This window comes from Lupinus angustifolius, chromosome LG01 (assembly GCF_001865875.1).
Source record: "Lupinus angustifolius cultivar Tanjil chromosome LG01, LupAngTanjil_v1.0, whole genome shotgun sequence".
Classification (NCBI taxonomy): domain Eukaryota; kingdom Viridiplantae; phylum Streptophyta; class Magnoliopsida; order Fabales; family Fabaceae; genus Lupinus; species Lupinus angustifolius.
The window spans coordinates 17,163,312-17,179,064 of record NC_032009.1 but is presented as its reverse complement, the minus strand read 5'-3'; positions in this window follow the sequence as shown (position 1 = coordinate 17,179,064).

The following is a 15,753-nucleotide window of genomic DNA, read 5'->3' as shown; positions in this document are numbered from 1 at the left end:
TCAAAATAAAATTGCCTCATGAACTAAAAGATCCTGATATTTTCTCTATGTCATGCTTAATTGGTATAACTAATTTTAACCGTGTTTTATATGACTTGAGGGCAAGTATGAGCCTCATGCCCTTATCTGTATGTAAAGAATTGGACATGTGTAAACTAAAACCCACTACTATATCACTTCAATTTATGGATAGGTTGGTTAAATTCTCTATAGGCATCTTGAAGGATGTGCATATCGAAGTTGGAAATATTTTCATTCCAACGGATTTTGTAATACTAAAGATGGAAGAAGATGCACAAAATTCAATCATACTAGGTAGACCATTTTTTGCTATGTCTAGTGTTATAATTGATGTTAACATGGAAAGCTTTCTCTAAGCATAGAGGATGAAAATGTTGAATTTAATATTGTTAAATCTATTGAACAACCTTCTCTTGAGGACTCATGTTACAGGGTTGATATGTTGAACCAAGTAATGAAGGTGAAAGTACCTAAAGTGAAATATGAGGATCTCTTGGAGAGAAGCATGCTGGAAGGTGACACTTCGAATTTTGATGAGGAAGTGGTTAAGGATAGTGAATATATAGATGCAAGCTCAACACTCCCCTACAACCCGCATGAGGACAGCTTGAGAATCATACCTAAATCTGATAATTGGGAGAAAAGGAAACGACCTAAAACGAAAGTAAAAACACTTTCTCCACCATCGAGTATAAGTACGTGGGATCCTGCATGATGCGCAACAATCAACTATCAAGCTAATGATGTTAAACGAGCACTTCGTGAGAGGCAACCCATGCTGAACATATATTTTTTTAGTTCATTAATTTTAGTGTTTTAGTATCGCTTTTAGTGTCTTATGCTGAACATATATTTTCTGCGTGAAACAACAGGGGACACCCCCCCTTTATTACTTAATTCCTCCCTTCCTTTGTTTCTTTATTTACTTCATTCCTTATTTTTGTTTCTTTTTTTTTATTTGTGCCAGCACCATTAGTTTTAGGCAATTTTAGTAAAAATGAAAGTAATTGGTATGTGTTATATCTTATGATTATCAAGTAGTGATTGTATACTTAAATCTAAATTACACTAACATTTGATAAAATATTTAAACCTAATAAAAAATATATTTGAGATTTGATGCGGTGCAGACATTAGCTTCACTGCTTCATCTACCTTGTACGCAATTAAAACCTTAACTATTTCAAAAACCCATTTGAGATTAGATGCGGTATGAACATTAGCTTTGATGTTTCATCTATCTCACAAACAATTTAAATTTAAATGATTCCCAAACCTATTTTATTAATTAATACTATAATTATAAAAATAACGCAACACTATATTATTAAATAAGTTAAATATGAAATTTTTATAGCGAGGTTACGATTCGAGTCGTCTCTAACTTCTCTGAAAATGAGAAGAAGGTCTATGACCAATATCATCTCTAAACTATTAATTTCGTATACAGAAAATAATTCCCAAACCTATTTTATTAATTAATTCTATAATTATAAAAATAACGCAACACTATATTATTAAATAAGTTAAATATGAAATTTTTATAGTGAGGTTATGATTTGAGTCGTCTCTAACTTCTCTGAAAATGAGAAAAAGGTCTTCGACCAATATCATCTCTAAGCTATTAATTTTTTATATAGAAAATAATTCCCAAACCTATTTTATTAATTAATTCTATAATTATAAAAATAACGCAACACTATAGTATCAAATAAGTTAAATATGAAATTTTGATAGTGAGGTTATGGTTCGAGTTGTGTCTAACTTCTCCGAAAATGAGAAGAATGTCTACAACCAACACCGTCTCTAAACTATTAATTCTATATATATATAATGAATAAACTATTTTATCACTAAATTCTATATGTATCAATAATTAGAAACTATTTTACCAAATAATTTTATGGGACTTTTATAGTGAGGTTATGGTTCGAGTCGTCTCTAACTCCCCTAAAAATGAAGAGAAGGTCTACGATCAATACCGCTTCTAAACTATTAGTCTCATTGAATCGAAACAATTACGTATTTTGAACAAAATTTCAAATTAATCAATTCAATAAACCAATACTCCTAAACCTACCGATATTTTCCAAAGCATTAACAATCAACCAAAGTAGAAACAATTTTCGAACTAGAACTATGTAGTCTTGATTTCCCTATAGCACTCGGAGATACGTAGGAGCAAGATAACCTCTTGTCAGATGCAAATATAAAAATATTTTATTTTACTAATTGAATTTTAAATGAATAATTGTTAAGGGTATAAAAATCTGTGTGATTAGCGAGGGTACCGCTTTAATACGGGCGGACGGGGTGCTAATACCTTCCTCGATCCGTAATTGACTCCCGAATTCAGAATCTCTATTCAAAGACCATTTTTTATGCAAATTGGGCATAAACGAGAGTTTTCTACGTTTTAACCCCAAAAAACGTAGTGGCGATTCCAAATCAATTGGGAGAGGTAAAAAATCGAGTTCACCTCTTCCTAAGTCGTAGAGCCAGTCTTCCAACCAAAAATCGGGTCGCGACAATCAACTATCAAGCTAATGATGTTAAACGAGCGATTCGTGAGAGGCAACCTATGCTGAACATATATTTTTTTTAGTTCATTAATTTTAGTGTTTTAGTATCGCTTTTAGTGCCACCAAAGAAATCATAAACTCTAAAAAAATTAAAATTAAAACAAAATATTAAAAGGAAAAGTATTAACACGATCGTGCCTATTAAACACCCCTTTAAAATGGGTGTATGCAGCTAGTCAATCTAGGGCATATTGGTCATCTGAGACTTTTTTCTCTTCTTTTGCAGGTACTTCCGGTTCACCCAATGCGGTTGACCACTTATAATTGGCACGTAAGTCAGGGACACTTCTCACCTAACCCGTGAGTGTTCATTTTTCTTTTTCATCTTGTTTAGATTTTTACATTAGGGACAATGTAAATCACTAAGTTTGAGGGGTTTTTGCATTTAGATAGTTCATTCATATCATGCATATCATAAGTTTCATATCTCATATATCTCATGTTTTGTTCTATGTGTTGCATGTCTGCTTTAAGTGAAAAAATATGTATGAATGATGATTATTGATTTGTGACTCTTATTAAAAAAGGCTCGTAATAGAATAATAACATGAAAGATATTATATTTGACATTTGTAAGTTAAATTTGGTTTAATAAAAGTCTTTACTTCATAATTATTGTTGAATGTAACAAATGTGAGAAACTTAGGCAAAACACAATAAGAGTTCTGATTTAAATTGACAATTGCATAAAAACTTTTTATTATTATTATTTCATGAGTGCATAATTTTCTATGATTGTACATTCTAGAACTTCATTTGTGATCATTTCAAGATTGAAGTTTGTTTGTATGCATTAAAATGATAGAAACAATTATGACTTTTTATTTTGACCTTCAACCACTTGCTATAGACATTGAAAACTCATTAGTTGTCCACTTTTGAGCCTGAAATTTACTGATTTTTCATAGCTACTCAAATGAGGGTTTTGGGTAATTTGTGATGTTTTGTTGAAGCAATGAGAAAGGTAAATAGATCATGTGTAGTGAAAGAATTCATAAAAAGGTGAAAAAGAAAAAGAATTTTGTTTATCCTTTCTCTTTTAGAAAATCATAAGAATGAATAAAGAAAATGAAAAAAAGTACAAAGTATACTAAAGAGAAAGGATTGAAAAACTATGTTGTAATGAGAAGGTTTGATCGAAAAAAGATCATATGATAAAGTAAGGCATATTAAGAGAATCTCAATGCTTTAATCGGATGTCTAAAATGTTTAAGATTTTGGGAAACAACTGTAAGCCTTTTAAATTACTTTTTCTTTGTCTGTCCACCTTAAATCATCCACCTTGATCCTATTGCAACCATTTAAAGACCTCTTGATTTTTGCATGCATTCAAATACAGTCAGTGGCAATTTGACCTATAATCAAACCTATGGTAATTTACTTTCATGAAATTTTTTGAGTGAAAAACTGAGACCTTTAAACACATGAGAGTGATGAGAGAAAAATGACCCTAATTCATGCAGTTGTTATGATTCAAAGACTTAGCTTGAATTGAATTTTTTTGTGAGTGCCTTGTCTTGATGTCTGGATTGTTTAGAAACTATCAGGATATTGCTTGTTATTTTGGGTCATGGTTTTTATATTGTCATCCATACATGATTGTGAAATATAGACATAATACTTGCTTGAGAACAAGCAAGAGATAAGCTTGAGAGTATTTGATGAATGTGAAATTATGGTGTATTTGCCTTGCATTTAACTTGCATTTTAGAACATAATTAGGACTTTAAGATTGTTTTTAGCTTTTATTTCTCTTTGTTCGGGTTGAGTGCGTGTTTTTGACTATGTTGTGCAGGTTGGATGGATTGAAGCAAAAAAAAACATAAATTGGGTACAAGAAGATGGAATTCGGTGTTGAGTCTATGCAATGACCAATTGAAGGGCCAAAAAAAGTCGTCTTGGAGCCTGGATCGAAGAGAAGCAACTTCAAGTGAAGGCGTCATGATCGACGGTTAGGTCGTGCCCACACTCATGGTTGTGGATGTTGGATTCTATTCCTATTTGTTAGATTTTTTTTGTTGGGTTTACCCCAATCTTTTGTAATTGGGATAAATGAGGGTTATCCCTCAAGCATTGAACACGATTTTACATTACAATTCTCTAATTTAGAATTTGGTATTATCTTCCCTATCATGAGAGAGTAATTCCTTTTGTTTCTAGGATTGGGGACATGTCATTTTACATTCAATAAACACTTATTCTTACTTCTATTTTATTGAGCATTCGGTCTCTTTTTATTAAGTTAACCATATCATTTCTTATGAAAGGTTGATATTAAAGAATAACAGAATAAAAGAATCAAGTTAGTAGTTAATCGTACCACTTCTTGCGAAGGGTTGATCTCATAATAAACCGTACCATTTCTTGCGAAAGATTGATATAAAAAATAAAAAGAATAAAGCAATAAATAAATTGTTAGAGTCATAAAAGTAAATGACTAAATGTAAATAAATAAAATAAAGAGTTAACAGCTGAAAGTAAATGTTAGTTGGTTAGATTTATTAATTCATCAAAACACTTGAGCATGTGTGTATTATTTAAAGTGATTGATATACATAGATTGAGAGTTTAAGCATTACAAATTCATAGCAATCCTTAGACGTAGACAAAAAAATTTCATTTACAATTTTCTATAAATTCACCATAAGGCGTGGTGAAGGGAAAGAGTGAAAATTTAGAAGTGGTGTGTTTCTAAATTGGCGAGTGTAATATGAGACAAAGTCTTAGAATGAGTTTTGTAATGATTGACATTCATCATATAGTGAAATCTCTTTTGATTCGTAAGAAAACTTGACGTAGCCTTCAGTGAACAGGGATAATCTCAAAGTTCTCCTTTTCCCTACTCTTTTATATTTTTGTATTTGACTTTTGCATACTTAATCTTTCATTGCATCTTTGAATCATATACTTTTGTAAAGCTGCAAAAATCTACATTAAATTATAGAAAAACCAAAAAACTAATTTACCCTCCTTTTAGTTTATCATCTACACTTACAAAAAAAAACCTTAAAATAATTAAACTTTGAAGAAGATGACTTACAAAAACCATAAATTAATACTAAACTTTATTTTATCTCTAGAGAATGAATACTATAACACAGGCTTACAAGAAAATAGATTTTTCATTTAAATTTTAAATCTCTCCAAAATAATTTGTTAATTAAGGTCACATATATGTTTCATTATTTAATAAGTAAAACAAGTAACAAAATTAAAACAGTTTAAATTAAAATTCAGACCATTGGGTTGGCACAGTTCATCAACTAGGTTTGATGGGCCAAAATACTATAGGCCTGAATTTTTAGAAGACAAATTGTACCTTAGATTGGATTATTGGTCCCACTCGGCTAGAAGTAGACATTGTGATGTAGTTTTTCAGATTCTATACTAATGGGTAATTGATCCAGGTGGTCTATATTTATTTTCTCCTAAATAAGAATTTGGTTAAGTTTTTTGTATGGAGAAAATTATTGTTAGAAAAACTAGCATTATTAATATTGTGAATATTTCTGACTTAAATAAGATTACTTCATTTAAAAAAAAAATTGTGGTTAGTGTTTGCAAGAAAATATCATGAGACCAAACTTGTGGTTAGTTGGTTCGCCTGCCAATATGATTAAAGAGTGTAATATTTATGCACTAACAGTGTAAAGATGTATACACAATCAGTGTATCACCCCCTTCATTTTGATTACTTTTTTATGAAGAGTCAATGAAGATGGAGAATAAGCGACAAATGATACAATGATAATGTAAAAAACTCTTACACTGTCAGTGTATATATATTTTTCTCACGATTAAAACAACTGCAAATTTAACGGAAAATGAAAATAACTATCTTTTTGCACAATGAAATTTGTTATGTTAGCAAATAAAATAAACATCCAAAATTTCAACAAAAATCTTAAAATTATAAAAAAAAAAATTTATTCTCAGGTTTTTAATTGGCAAGTATATCCATTATATATCATGGAGTCTATAAATAAAGCATATAGTGATGAAAAGTAGATAGTTATAGGTGCATGCTATCTATATCTATGGATACAAGATGTAACTAAACATTATAATGACAGAGTCATGCTTCTGTTTGTATCTATACACACAATTTTTAACATGTTAAAACATAATGAAATAAATAGTTTCTTTTGTAGGTACATAACATATATACCGACGGTTAAAAACTATAACTAAATGGTATAGCAACATATCTATACATATACATATGTACCAATAAGATATTGGTCTATTGTTACAAGATCTTACTAAACCCCTATGTATTATACTAGTTCAAATGTTAAATATCTAATTTTTATGAGTGACATTTGTTAGGAGTGACAATCAACATTCTGAAATGTATTAGTTCTTTACTTATAAAGTGATATGATATCTTTGGTTATATAAAAAAAGATCTATACATCCCTAAGCACAAAATCTATACCCACAATTTTAAAACTATCGCTAAAGCATATATTTAAGGAAAAACTAATTGTGTCAATGTGATTAGTGACCTCGGTATAATTCGGTATATGATCTGCAATGCAATTTGAAACTATGACATTCACCAAATCTATCATATCTCATGTAAAAGCTGGTTGTGTTAGAATTCAGTAGGGCACGATAGTCCCTCTTATAATTAACATTAATGCTCACCACATCAAAATTATTGTTATCTAATGTGCCCACTGGGAATAATAAAAGTTTATCATACTCATATCTTGTTGTGCTCATTTTTAGCTCTATACCTACCATGTGTGTATCCCATTCTCAACACTAAACAAATGGCTAAGGTATAAGATTGTTTTTTTAATATAAAATCTAGTAACTTATGGCCCAACTTTATGAGTTGTTAAAAACAATATTTTAAATTACTTAACCACTCATCACATTATTGAAATATTTGATCAACCCAACTTGTGCCTAAAGATATAAACATCCACTTTTAGGATGCATGCATTTTCTCTTATTTTTGTATATATCTAAATCATTTTACTTTCATTACCAACATTCAGATCGTCTATATATCCTGCATGTACGTTAACGCGTTGAACTTTAAACCTTTGTGGTAATCTTTAAAACTACTTAATAAAAAATTTAAGACATGCAATAATGTCAAAGACACAATTATGGTCTTGTATTTTGACCCTGGTAATACCAAATGAGGATTAATTATTATTATAAATTGTATATGCTTGCATTATAAATTAATATTATTTTTTATTTTTATTTTCACCAGGCAATATATTTGTTAATTAAATTTCTTAAATATACTAAGAAAAACTTAAAGATAACTTATAGATCCTTCCCAAAAAAAATTGTAGGTACTATTCCATTAAGGATATTGTTTAAGGAAGAGAAAAAAGAAACCTAGAACCCTAAATCAAACATAGTCTGAAATCAAACTCACCATGGAGAATGAAGTGAGCGAAAACGAATCCTATAATGAAATGAGTGAATGCGATTTAGCTGAGTTTGTGTGAGAAAGGCAGAAAATGTGAAGAGAGGATAGTTGTTGTCTCATAAAGTATGTCACTTCATGTGGTACGGCTTGTGATTAGTTAAAAAAATGCATTAAAGTTAAATTTTTATTAAATAAATATTTTCTGACCAATTACAAATGGTGACATATAAAATTGTACAATTTTATGGGATAAAAGATGTTCACTCAAATACGAGTTCGGGCATGAACATCAAAGAACTATAGAGCGGCATAATTTTCTAATCAATTGCGAACGTCTGGAAAATGAATGGGAGGGATCAAAAGGCTAGGAATGAGGAGGAATGGAAGAGGAAAAGAAGACAATCATCACCCTTAGCACAATCCTTACACTAAGTGAAAATCTCCAGTTAAGTGTACGGACAAGAACAACCTTAGCCCAACATGAAAGTCATATCCAGTGGATCTTATAGGACATGAAGGTCACATTTAGCACAATCCTTACACTAAGTGAAAATCTCAAATATCAGAAGTTGTGATGAGCGCAATCCCTGCATTAAATGAAATTGGGAGGAATTATATGTGTAGCCTCTGTTCTGGATTCACCAAGCAAAATTGGGCACTGAATTTACTCTAATGGACAAAGCATGTAAAAATCTGACTCTTTAAAAGGATATCAAATTAGATATTTGAGGGATACATTTGGGCATAGCACTTCTCACTCGAAATTTCTTAAGTTCCTAGATTAGTTTAGCTCAAATTAAGGTATAAAAGCAAGAGGAAATGTTAGACGATCTAATTTATGCTCATTGGGGAGCAAATTTATTTTCTTATGAGCTTGCTTTCTCTCTTCTGTATCTTTTGTTTAGTTACCATGACAATATGTGGTTAAACTATTTTCTTGTTCAGATTGGATGTAATATTAACTTGACGTATATACATTGATACTAATTTGTATGTATTCACTATGCTTTGATTCTTATGGGTTATCTTTTGTGCTTCACGAATACGTTGAGATTGACAACCTTTTTGCATGATTTTGTGATTGTGAATGCATGAAGAAATTCTCATTCTAGATTCGGATATTGTAACTCGTCATATTGGTATAACTGCTAGACATAGATTTGTATCAATATATCACCTTTTGTATATTGTTGTTATAGTTACAAGCAATGATGTAAAAACTGTATCGTACCGTCCGGTTCAACCGGAAAACCGGTGAACAGGTGAACCGGTCCCCTAACTGGTACGGTACAGATGTTGAATTGGCTAAGTATCAAAACCGGTGAACCGACCGGTATTTGACTAAATCGGCCGGTATTTGACTAAACCAGCCGGTTTATACCCAGATTTTTTTTTTTGAAAGAAAAACTTAAAAATTTAAAAACCCATTGCAAGGTGACCCATCTTTTCAACCTTTCTTCCACACTTCAAGGCACATGCTTCTAAGGCATACTTAGATTACACTTTTTGGTTCATAACATTCGTGTGTAATATCAATGACATTTGTGTAATCTTGGAGTACTGTCTGAAGATAGAATTTGGTGCAAAAATATAATATCGATATGAGACAACTTTGATTCCTTGATGTTAAATGTTAAAACTCCAAATTTATTTGTTTTGTAGAGTGAGTTGTGAACTTGTGTCATTTATTTATATTTTGCGGTTGTTAAGTGATACTTTTGAATTGATATATGTTTTATAATTTAGACTTTGAATTTGTTAAAGTCTTAAAGTTGTTTGTTTATGTGAATTTTGAGTAGATTATAAATATGGATTATAAATTTGAGTATCTACCTATTTGGATTCTTTTTGTTATAGGTTTATATATATAAATATAAGTATGTATGTCCGGTTTAACTGGCATGGGGTTTAATTACTGAACCATCGATTGAACCACTATACCAGTACTCTTACCGGTTTGATAACCGGTACGGTTTTAACAACACTGGTTACAAGACATATAGTTATTTCATTGATTTATAATTGTTGTTACTGTAGCTCGCAACAATTCTAAATAGCACAAAATAATCGTTACTGGATGAGTCACGACCAGATCGCTCTCTTTAAGACGTTTTGTGGTACTGCTAAAATTGTGCAATCATACTATCAACCACGCCGTCCCTAGGATAAAACAGCTCAGTTCTCTATTATACGGTTTCTTATTGTAGTGTAAGAATCGCTCTCGAATACATCCAGAATATGGCTACCAGTGCTAATTCTCGAATTCCCACAGTATGGCTACCTGTGCCAACTCTTTTTCCACAATACTGACTACTAGTGTCAGTTCTCGAAATTTCCACTTTGGCTGCCTATGCCAATTCTCAAGTACGACGGAAAGAGGGAGAATGTTGCCGGAAATGCGTCGGCGGAATATAAGGGGGGAAGAAAGAGAAGTTGAGAGGTAAACGCCTTCAACTTGGTGCAAATTATAATGAGGGAATGAGACCTATATTTATAGCTTGAGGCCTCCAACGGCTCTTTCACCAACAACTCTATTAGTAATGACTCTATTACGAACAACTCTATCATAATGGCTGAGATCTCCTACAATGGCTCTCTAACGGCACTTTCCTTGTTGTATGTGTGTGTTGACTTGGTCAACACACGGTCCAAGCCCAAACGGCCCAAAAATTAAATAAACTAATATATATATAAATAAATATTTTATTAAAAAGAATGTTCGGCCACAACTTAAGGCTTATAAAGCCTTTCAACTTCCTTCCTCCAAGCAAAGTGAGACTAATGAGTTTTTTCATTTCACTTCAAAACATCATTCTTTCAACAAATTCCAACAATCCTCCACTTGAAATTAAAAACGATTTCCGGGAATTTTTGTGGTCTCAATAAGATTGTGCATAAACAAAGGTGTCATACGACTTGAACCTTTGCATAGTGAATAAGATCCAGATTTTACTAGAGTGACTCGTAGTCTTGAACTCTATCTCCGACATAAAACCACACACAACATTTTCAAAAGTGTATTCTGTAAAGCCCATGTGTTAAAGGTCATGCACGTCTATCCCATTATAGTGAACGTTCTAGAAATTTATGCCCCAAAATTTCATAGGAAGCGACCCCCACTTCCACTTCCACATAGGTGAGTCTATCAAGATAACTCTTGTAGCCTAGGTACTCTACTCCAATTAGAGTATAGATCTCATTAAGAGTTTAACTCATCCTTACATATGTCGCAGGAATCATGATTCTCATAATTTTATAGCATCTTCATTCTCATATCACTTCACGATTTGTTATTACCCATTGAACCTATTTCTTGGGATCTCTAGTTAGTTAGGTCGGGTTACCATCATGAGTGATCCTCGTTCTAAGGGAAATAGTCCCATACCATGAGAAGTATTATGGACTTTCTCTCTAGTTAGTCGTTTCGTCAAAGGATCTGCTAAGTTATTCTCAGTGCATACATGATCCACTCTAACAGCTCCTATAGAGAGTAACTCTCTAATAGTGATGTGATTATGACAAATTTTTTGTTTCTTATGGTTATAAAAGCATGGTTGCCTGTGCCAATTCTCAAGTGTCACAAAAAGAAACAGGGAGAAGGTTGTCGGAAATGCATCGATTGAATATAAGGGGGGGGGGAAGAGAAGTTGAGAGATAAACACCTTCAACTTGTTGCAAATTAGAATGAGGGAATGAGACCTCTATTTATAGCCTGAGGCCTCCAACGACTCTCTAACGGCTCTTTAACCAACAACGCTATTAACAACAACTCAATTACCAACGACTCTATCATAATGGCCTAGATCTCCTCCAACGGCTCTTTCCTTGTTACATGTGTGTGTTGACTTGGTCAACACACGGTCCAAGCTCAAAAGGCCCCAAAAAATTAAATAAATAAATATTTTACTAAAAAGAATGTTGGGCTACAACTTAAGAATTATAAAGCCTTTTAAATTTCCTCTTCCAAGCAAAGTGAGACTAGTGAGTTTTTTCATTTCAATTCAAAACATCATTCTTTCAACAAGTTCCAACAATATTTCTCAAATTTATTAACATGGTTGCTAAACATAGATATACGTTAATGGTTTATAAACCTTCATATTATTATTATAATTGCTAGACATATAGCTACATTAATGAGCTACTACTATGAACAAGACATTGTCCGTTAGTACATTTGGGGTGTTGAATTAAAATCTCAATTTCACAAGCATAGTTGTTAGACATAGAGGTGTGTTTTGTGGGTCATAGTTCTTCATCTTGCGAGTAAAGTTGATAGGCATTGAGCTTTATTCATAAGCTACTAGATTGATTAAGACATTACCTTTTAGTACCATTGAGGTCTCATTGTTTACGAAAGAATCATAGTTGATGAATAGATGTCGTTGACTCAAGTGTAAATGGATAGTGAATATCAATCTGAACATCTTTATTCAAATAGTTTAATCCAATCATATTTAGTTTTTTTTGGCATAATCAAACCAATTAAACCCACAATTAAATAAACTTAGAATAGTAATCTTTGATTGAAATATTAGTATCAAGCAAGTCTTTATGGATTCGACAATATTTTGTACTTGTTTGCGACAATCAAATTAGGTAACTTAATTGCCTGATTTTCTGGTCAGTAAAATGACGTCATTGTCGGTGACTGGATATGTAGCATTGCAGCAATTTTTGTTATTTTACACTTTTATTTTTCATTTTTAACTTCTCTTTGTTATTATATCTCTTGACGAATTGACTTGCATTTGTAGTTTTTGTTTTGATTCTTGTTTATGTGAGGAAATCATGGAGGACACTGTGGTGGATATGGTGTCAAATCACATCTTATGGGATGTCCCATGAAGTGGATGGGGTTTGGAGCACAACAATTTCTCTAGGAGGGAGGTTTTGAATTTGGGCACCCCTGATTTATTTATGACCCAAAACAAATGGCCAATCTTCCTCAACAACTACAAGTACTCTCATATTCTCCTCCTAGCCAATAAAAGATGTGGTGTGATGTGTGCTATGTTGATCACCTTACTAATTATTGTTTACCTCCTCAAGCATAGGAGGTATAATACATGAGAGCTCAAAAAAGACAAGGCCAACATGCTTACTACCAAAACAACAATAGAGGGTTCAACTAGACAGAAAACTAACATTGGAGGCAAGATGCATGGTCATCCAGCTAACAAACCATACCAAGACATAAACTCCAAGCTTGAGGACACTCTGAATCATTTCATGCAAATGAAACTGACTAACCAGAATAATTTTGATGCTTCCATGAAGAACTTGGAGATTCAAGTAAGTCAATTAGCAAAGCAGCTAGCAGAAAATCAACGACAAACATTCAATACCAATATTGAACCCAATTCTGATGAGCAATGCATCTCCATCACAATAATAGTTGGCGAGCTAATTGGTAATGATATTAGTGGGATGTTGGTTTTTAAGAAATATTTTGTTATTAAAGAAGAGAGTGGTCATGAAGTGGAGAGAGAAGTTGAAACAAATTGTAGCGCAAATAGGTAAGTGGAGAGAGAAGTTGAAACAAATAGTAGAAAAGAAAATGAGTGCAAAACCCATGTGGACTCATGTTTTAAGAAGTCGAATACCATATTGAAGCGGTATATGCAATCAAATATTGTGCTGCTTTGGTTGATCCAATTTTTTTAACCTTAATGTCACATCATTCGCTAAGCTATTGTTGTTAAAGCATCACTCATTGGGAGGCAACCTAGTCTTACTGTTGTGTTTTGTTTTATGTGTAGATTGAAACATATTTGTTGGAAATATTTTTGCATGTTCGATTCTCTTGAACTGATGATAGTCCAAACTCCATGGAGGGCATAGAATAATGGACTTTATTTGGAATCCAACTCCAATAATGTGATATTTTCTTTTCCTTTTTACTTTTTGCAATTGTGCCTATGAGAATGAGTACATCTTGGGACTGTTTGAACTGTCTAATTTTCTGAGTTTAGCTGAAAGGTCTTGTTTTTTATTTAATTGGATGCATGATTCACATGAAAGGACTAGAATTAAATAGTGAAAGATTGAATTTTGGAAAGAGTGTGGTTGTAGTCATAGTTTACGTTTCCATGTTTAGATATAATGATCATGTAGGCCTTAGGAAATGTAATGTGAAGTTGTCTAAAATCAGGAGATATGCATGTTATTCAAAGTGGCGTGAGTTTTAAGTTGGTACACTATAAAATGTTATATTTATGGATATATGTGATTGACTTACACTATTTTTTTGTTTGCATCTCTAATTGTCATGGTAGTATAATGCATGGAAAGGATCAAGGCACTTTGTTCTGAAAATTTAACTACTTGGCCAAAAAGCTTACCGAAAATGAATTGTCACTTGCTAGCCGTATTGAGCCTTGAATACTTTTATTGAATATAACCATTGATCCATAAAGTAAAAATAATAATAATCTCCTAATTCTAGTAGGATAAGAGGCTTGTTATGCAGTTGTATACAAGTTAAGGAGAGGTAATATTGTATGCCGAAAAGTGGAAATAATAAAATATTATATAAAAGTGTGATATAAATCATCATTTCTTCTCATTCATGAAAATTATAACCTCATAAAAGAGGAGAATGGAAGATGAATGGTAGTGTGCTAGTAAAATAAAAGGGTAGAAAGTTATGTTGTAATACAAAATAGTTGATTGTGATACACTTATGTAAAAATGAAAATTAGTAAGTGTGTTGAATTGTTCTCTTATCCTACTAGGATCTTTTTTATCCGGAAAAATCTCGTTCTTTGTAGCTTAGCCATATTACAACCATCATAAGACCTTAGTGATCCATATTGCATACTACTATTGATGATTTATGAGACAATACCAAAATCGACTTTGTTGTTTATTCAATGCATGCTAATGAGAGACATACATTACTTGAGAGAATGAAGTAAACATTGTGATGGAAGTGAAATTCCTTATTGAATGACATATGATTTATTTTTTGATGAGGTTAAACTTTGATAATATATATAAGTATGATATGCCTTCCTTGTAGACATCATCTATTACCTTAAGATATTAAATTCATTGTTCTAACTTTTCTAATCACGTTGAGGAGTAATTATCTAGTTAAGTTGCATGATATGGTCATTTTAGTATAAAAAACTCTAGCTTGGAGTTTTGTATGATGACAAACAAAGTTCTAAGTTGAAGAGAGTTGATAAGTGGCAAAATTTTATACTTAAAATATCATTTTATGGTACTTTAACTCATAGATTAGTCTAATTATCAACAAATTGATCTTAAATATACCATATTATATGAATTGTTATATTTTACCCTTTAGAGTGTTTGTGCAACGCTCAACATAATCCCTATGCTGAGCGATATTAGGAGGAATTTTTTGTGTACCCTCTCTTCTAGATTTGTCGAGCGAAACACCGGTGTTAAACGAAATAGAGAAATTTCGCCCAACACAAGTGTTGTACTTAATGCAACTGGCTAGGCGAAAGGTTAAACCTCGGTCAGATGAAATACTACATCCAGCGAATTTCCTGCACTTGTTGAATAAAAAAAATCACTCTTTAAAAGGGAATTAAATTGGGGATTTGAGGGATACATTCAGGAATAACACTTCTCACTCAAAATTTCTTCAGTTCCTAGGGTAATTTAGCTTGAATTGAGGTGTAGAAGCAAGGGAGAAATATTAGAGGGTCTAATTTATGCATATTGAGGATGTAATTTCTTCTTCAATGAGCTTGATTTCTCGTTTTTGTATCTTTA